At 37.4% G+C, this 6,827-nt stretch overlaps 1 non-coding gene across 1 annotated transcript; it reads right to left on the bottom strand.

Moving 5' to 3' along the window:
* Positions 1–784: 784 nt before the first annotated feature.
* Positions 785–891, bottom strand: LOC141569404 (U6 spliceosomal RNA). The gene has a single exon (XR_012493016.1). It is a non-coding gene; the product is annotated as a U6 spliceosomal RNA (small nuclear RNA).
* Positions 892–6,827: the final 5,936 nt, after the last annotated feature.

Here is a 6,827-nt window from a genome sequence, read left to right as displayed (position 1 = left end):
ATATATATATATATATATATAACATATATATGCTATTTATATGTATGATTCTTAACTGCACATGTTTATTTAGTATATATATAAATTTTACAGATATGACTATAGGATATTTGTTATTTTAGAACATTTATAGAAATGTTAGTGCTTAAAACAGCTTAAAACTATATTGGACACTATTAAAATGTCATTAAATATTTGAACTGAGGGAACTGGTCTTTGAGAGCCGCAAAACGCTAAAGGTATTTCAAATGCACATTATTTTGTGTGAATACTCATGAATTCAAGTCCTTCCCTATGATCAGAATACCCTGTTGATAAAAGCATTTGTATTGGAGATAAAATACCCTAAACTGCATTTATATACTTATTATTATGGGCAATTACGTTAATTAAAATATTGAGTTAAAATGTTTGAAAAAGCATAGTCTCTGTGTATTTTGCCAGAAGGAAGCAGAGAGTTAAGTATCTGATTTGAAAATTCATCCAAAGTAGTCTAAACATAAAATAGAAGGAGGAATGTGTCAGATTTGAATGTCATGACAAAGCTTGAAAATTAATTATAATAGAACTGTTATAGACTTTAACTCTACAGTTTCAGTAAAAAATTCAATTGGTTGTGTGTTTTGTTTATGCAATGCCAGAGATGATATACAGGAAGGCATTTTGAAAAATGTATAAGTGTATCTAAACAGAACTTTTCTGATTGTATAAACTTTTAGAACTTGTAACAGGAAACCAAGATAAAAAACAGTGGATATCCTTACCTATATACTTTTTTTTAAAATAAAATATGAAATGCTTCACGAATTTGCATGTCGTCCTTGCGCAGGGGCCGTGCTAAACTTCTCTGTATTGTTCCTATTTTAGTATATGTGCTGCCAAAGCAAGCACTCCCTACGTACTTTTTAAAGCTGAAGAAAGAGTTGTTCAGACCCCTTCCTGAACAGAGGTTATTACGCTGTACAATTATGGAGGTTGCTTTTCATTTTGCTACTGTATCGAATTGTCTAAGGCTACAAGAGTAATACTGGCATTCAGCACGCTCTCTTGACTTTTATTTCCATTTTCTTTAGCAAGGCAGAATCCAATCCAGGGAGCAAATGATGTCTTTAGGGCTTTAGTACTTCAAGATTTTCTCCTATTTCTTTGCTGTGTATTGTAAGTTCCCTAGCAATGCCTCATAGAAAGGAAGCTGTGAGCTGCACATGGAATTTCTAGAACCGATCAATCTTGCACGCTGTCTTTGGTACTCCCCTGATTATCGCCCACATCTCAAATCATGCTTCATCAGAGCACAACATCGCGGTGGATACAGGGCCTGTGTAAATTCAGTATGACTGTGATGGACGACCATGAAACCCGAATGTTCATGGGTCCCTGGATCATGGTGCGGTGAAGCTAGCCATTTTGCTCTCCACAGGGACCTGATCTGTTGATGTGGTCTCACCAGGTTAATCAACACAAGACAGTTTTCACACATTAGCCATCATTTCCATGTAGGTGAGAAAATATTTAGAGAATAATGAGTTACGTGGCTGCATGTTTGGTCCATTCCCTTCGACCACAATGACTATATAATTTATTGTCCAAATGAAGACCCTTTTTAGAGAGTAAAACAGAGGATGGAAGCATCATTAGTAATAACACTGGGCCCACACAGATATAGACAGAGACTATCCCAGGGAGACTGGGGAGAAACGTTGCCTGACTTTGAACTCAAGCCCTGGTGCAATACCAGACGAGGAAGGCTACTACTGGTGGATGCATGATGTTGGAGATGTCCGTCATTCCTAGTTATTTACTGAAGAAGAAAACTGCTAAGTGGGAAGACACAGAACAAGTGCATCCATCATTGTTCTTATGCTCTCTGACCCCTTCTCTGTTTTGACTGGATACTATAATGTCATACAGTATTCTTCAATTTTAATTTCAAGAATGCATTCCTTTTCTACAATTAAGGCATTTAAGTTTAAGAGCTTTGATTTGGGTGGGTCCAGTTCTAACCTCTTGCATAACCAACGACCCCAAACATAGTAGCAAAAACAGCAGCAATCATTTCCTATCTCTCTGGGTTCTGGGAGCTGACTGGGCGTAGCTAACTTCTTACTCTGTAGACTTCCTTGAAGTTGCATTCAGATAGTGTCCGGTCTGTGTCATGTCAAAGGCTTCCCTTCTCACGTGACTGCTGGTCATTGCTGACTGCTGTCCAGAACCTCAGCTGGGCTTTTCAGCCAGAACTCTCTACGCAAGGCCTCTGCATACGGCGTGGACTTCCTCATAGCATGAAATCTGGGATCCAAGAGCCAGGAGGAAGCTGCCTCTCCCTCCATTCATGGCCTAGTCTTGGAAGTCACATAGCATTACGTTTATACTGAATGGTGACAGACACAGGAATCTGCCCAATCTCAAAGGGAAGGGACATAGACACCACCTCCTGATGGGGAGTGACAAGGTTACGTTGTAAGAGGAACGTGTGAACTGAGAGATATTTTCATGGCCATCAACAGAAAACACACTATGCCCAAAGGATAGCCAAGAGATGAAAGAGAAAAAAGGAAAAGAGTAACTCGAAAAGGCAGATATTTCTGAAATAGACTGCATGAGTTGCACATTTTTCTTGAATCAAATTTATATCTTGTAACTTTCTCATTCTTCCCAAATGAGTTAAAATGGAATTATTAATAGATTTTCAAAAATCTAAGTATTATAGTTATTTAAAAAAAAAAAAAGCCACACAATACTACTAGCCCAAACTGTTATCCAAAATATACGGTACTAATTAGCTCTATACCTAGTGTCCCAGACTGAATTCCACCACTCAGTTTCTCTCTTCTGAATTCCTGCCATTTTTTCTCAAGTGTCACCCTTACATCAATCTTCTCTCTCTGCAGTTCATTTTTGATACTCGCTAAATTTGCCTATACATCTCAAAACACAGAAAATTTAAGTCGGGAAATGTTTTATAATAAATACCCTGATAATGAAAGTTAAAGTGCTTAGATTCTTGTATAACCAAAGAACAGAATAATGGATTGAGAATGTTTTCCTTCCCTTGAAAAGATATGAAACCCAAATAGATGTGAAACTTGACTCAACATGCATTTCCCATAACCTGTAGCAACTTTTGTCTTTACACCTAAGGAATTACCAACATGAGAATCATTTCAGTTTTCCCGTGCATCCAAACCATCAAATTTAATGATGCATTCAAAAACAGAGCTGAAAATGATACCTAGAGAGACTACATAAATTGTAACATCACTGTGCTTTAAAGATGCACTTGGACGAGAGAGATTTCTGAAGGTGGTATATGTCACCTTGCTCAGAAAAGATCACAGAAATAACACAGTAATGCATTAGAGTTGAAACTCATTTTGAATTGCTTTAGGGCAAACTTTGATTCTCACAACTAGTTATATAGGTCTTGAAAGAACTTGAATAACTATTAATTTAGGAGTACAAAACAGCATCTTTAAATTTATTAGAATTGATCCACTTCTCAGTAATTGGTGTTATTTGAATTGTACTTGAAATCATCAGAGTTTAGTTTTTTGAAGAATAATCACTCAAAATTGTGATCCTCCAAAAGAATTTCTGCAAACTGTCCATTCTAACTACTACATTAAAAGTTAAGTTCACAACTCAGAGTGACAGGTGGCTGAGAGGAAGTCACAGTTGATGGGGATGGTGATAATGGTGACAAACCTCTGGGGAGATCGCTTGGGACATTATACTGCAGCAGCTGACTTAATGCCTGGGGCCAGTGAAAGCTCTGGAGCAGAGAGAGTAGGCTGGAATTTATGGACCCCTAACAATCAAGAGGCTGAGTGAGAAAACATGGCCTGGATATGTCTGGTCTGTAAACCCACAGTAATTCTGCTCCAACACTTGAAGATATAGGAAAATAGTTTGAAAAATTTTGTCTTAAAGCCAATTGTTCTGCTTTCTAAATTGATGCAAAGTATTAACTGATGTTATGAATTTTCCAATGCATCAGTCTCATTCACTATCAGCTTGGAGAGGAACTATTTGGAAATTAAATCATAGTGCATTTTCCCCTGATTATTTCAAAATAATGGGGAGATCATCATCTACATGTAAATCTCTGGTCTAAAATCTTTCCAATCTACTAGTATCATTTAAATAAATACCATTAAATCTTGTTTGGTCTTCCCATTACTGTTTTTAATAGAATAATGTTAGCAATTTTGTTTCTGGCATGAAGCATTAATATTTTAGTTATAGGCAGCACACTGCTGAGAAAAGAAGTCTGGGTTAGATATTCTGAATCTACAACTCACTAGATGAGTGACTTTGGGTAAATTAGCCTGTTTGAGTTTCAATTTTGTCACCTATCAAATCAGCATAGTATAGTACATAGCAGTACTCAAAATTATAACTATTAATACTAGATATTAGTGTGGTACCCCACCATGGGTCACATAAGAATTAAAATAACCATATTCTACCCATAAAATCTCCAAAGGTTTGTTCTTCCAGTGACACACAGAAGCCACTGAAATTTCTTGCTGTTGTTTTTAGCTTATAAATCCAAAACCCAAAGCTCTGTTAACCATTGCTCTATCTGTGAATATATCCACGTTCAGATGTTTTTGATACCAACATATAACTCCTGACTGTAATTATTTCAAAATGTTGTTGGAAAATTACTAGTTCTTTGTTCTAAAGATAATCCCTCCTTTTGAGGGGAGGAAGGAAGATTTAAATGTGAAAAGAAGGGGCTTCATCTGCAGAAGCCCATTTAATACAAGACAGAAGCCCATTTAATACAAGACAACTATGATTCCTAGGTCTTCCATCAAGGAAAAAATTACATGTTTTCAATTTGCTCTTTGCTCAAATAATATTCAAGAGGGGCAGAAGAGCGTGAATAGTCACACCCTATTTTCCTGTAAGTAGCTTCTCATGATTCTGAGGCTCTTGAGGCTAAGTTCTTTCTGGTACAACGACTGACGAGAACTTTTCATTCAACGTAATAGCTGGGAGTCATGAATCAATTCAGAGTAATCTGAGGAAATGCCCATCAATAATTTGGTGTATCAATTTCGCCCAGTATGTTTGGATTAGATTTCTGGAATATAGTTAGCCTGTGGCCAAAAACAGTCAGATCAGTATTTGTTTGGACTAAGGCAGGTTCAAGGTCTGAATAGGATATATAAGATACCACGATGCCCTCACACTTCCTTCAAAAAAATCCCTCTGGAGCAGTATCAAGGTAAGGGAGGCCCTAAGACGAATGAGGAGGAAAAAAGGGAAATGGGGACAGAGAAAATGATAACTAGACAACATTTTAAAGGGGTAGAAATTATGGATGTGTAATGGCGTGAATCTCTGTTGGATTTTTACCCCATGTCCTTTCTTTAACTGAATCTGGACCCTTTAAGGGTATTGCTTTTCCTGCAACCCTCTCAATGGGAAGCTCTTCATTCTCTCATGTCCCATGTACAGCAGGGCCCCAATGCATGAGGAGCACGGCTAACTATCCCACTGTTACTGTTTCTATTTCATTTCCATCTTCATTTCCACCCTTCCTCGTCCTTTGATGTTCATGACCTTTGGTTACACCAACGACTAGTTGTATTTATGCTAGTCACCTTGGGGCCGTGAGGAAAGACCCACATTCTCCTGACTCCCCACCGTGGCTTCCAGCTCTGGTTACTGTCTTCACTCAACAAAAGCGCCTTCTTTGAATCCCATGCCTCCAACGGACACCAGCTTAGCGCCCCTGTCCACTGTTCTAGGCCATTTCCCCGTTTACTGAGGATTTTAGCACCTGGCTCACTGTTTTCTCTCTAGATTGGCTTCTCCTGTCATCCAAGGAGATCTGACTCTGGCTCAAGGTCTCCACCCTCATACTATAATGATAGCTCTTCAATCCACTCTACTTACTATAATGATAGTAATAATCAATCAATTTTTAACTAATTATGGCCCAGTACAAATCCGTACAAGAACTCTGAAGTAGATATTATTATCCCCCATATATAGATGAAAAACTGTGATGGTTTTTTTTCTTTTTTTTTTAATTTTTGAATTTGCACAAGTGCTAAATAAAGGAGCTGAGATATTACACCCGAGTCAGATTTCAAAAGAGGAGTTATTGATAACTAAGCTATGCTACCTCCTAATAATCTTTACCTCAATTTGAATTTGTTTTTTTTATTTCCAAGTCTTTGTAGAATGAATTTCATCATCATCCAATCTGATTCATTTTTGACAGGCTGAAATGTACAATTTCTTGTCATAACTACCAACTGCTTTCTTTCCATCTGTCACTCATTCTGACTAAACCTCCCTTTAAGCTCACATCTTCTAATTTCTTGACAATGCCATTTTTTTCAATTTTCCTCCAATTCCTTTCTCACTGCCAAAATAACCCAACTCTATTTTCAGTGGTTCCCCTCTTTCACTTGCCACAAGTAATTTGCCAATGTGAACTCAACTGTCCCTTTTCTACATGCCAGTTCCACGGTAACAAACATTGCTGAAAGGGGTATTAATTAATTTAGCACTATGTAGCAATTAATATGTTAGGGTGAAGATATACAATCCCCAAATCAAGAAACACATGGTCTGGAGGAAAATGGCATACAAATAGTTAAGCACAATAAATGTTAAACAGTTTTCATTCAGTAGAGGTAGATAAAGGTTCATTCGAGTCCAGGCAATATAAAACCATACTATTGGATGGTCATCTATACGAACACTGAAATCCTCTGGAAGACTGCCAGAGTTTGGGTGGAGGAATAAAAACCAGTGATTCCTTTGTCAAAATCCTACATTATTATATTGGTGAATTTGAAAAT

Source organism: Rhinolophus sinicus, linkage group LG17, assembly GCF_036562045.2.
Source record: "Rhinolophus sinicus isolate RSC01 linkage group LG17, ASM3656204v1, whole genome shotgun sequence".
In the NCBI taxonomy this organism is placed as follows: domain Eukaryota; kingdom Metazoa; phylum Chordata; class Mammalia; order Chiroptera; family Rhinolophidae; genus Rhinolophus; species Rhinolophus sinicus.
This window is presented reverse-complemented; position numbering and strand designations above follow the sequence as displayed.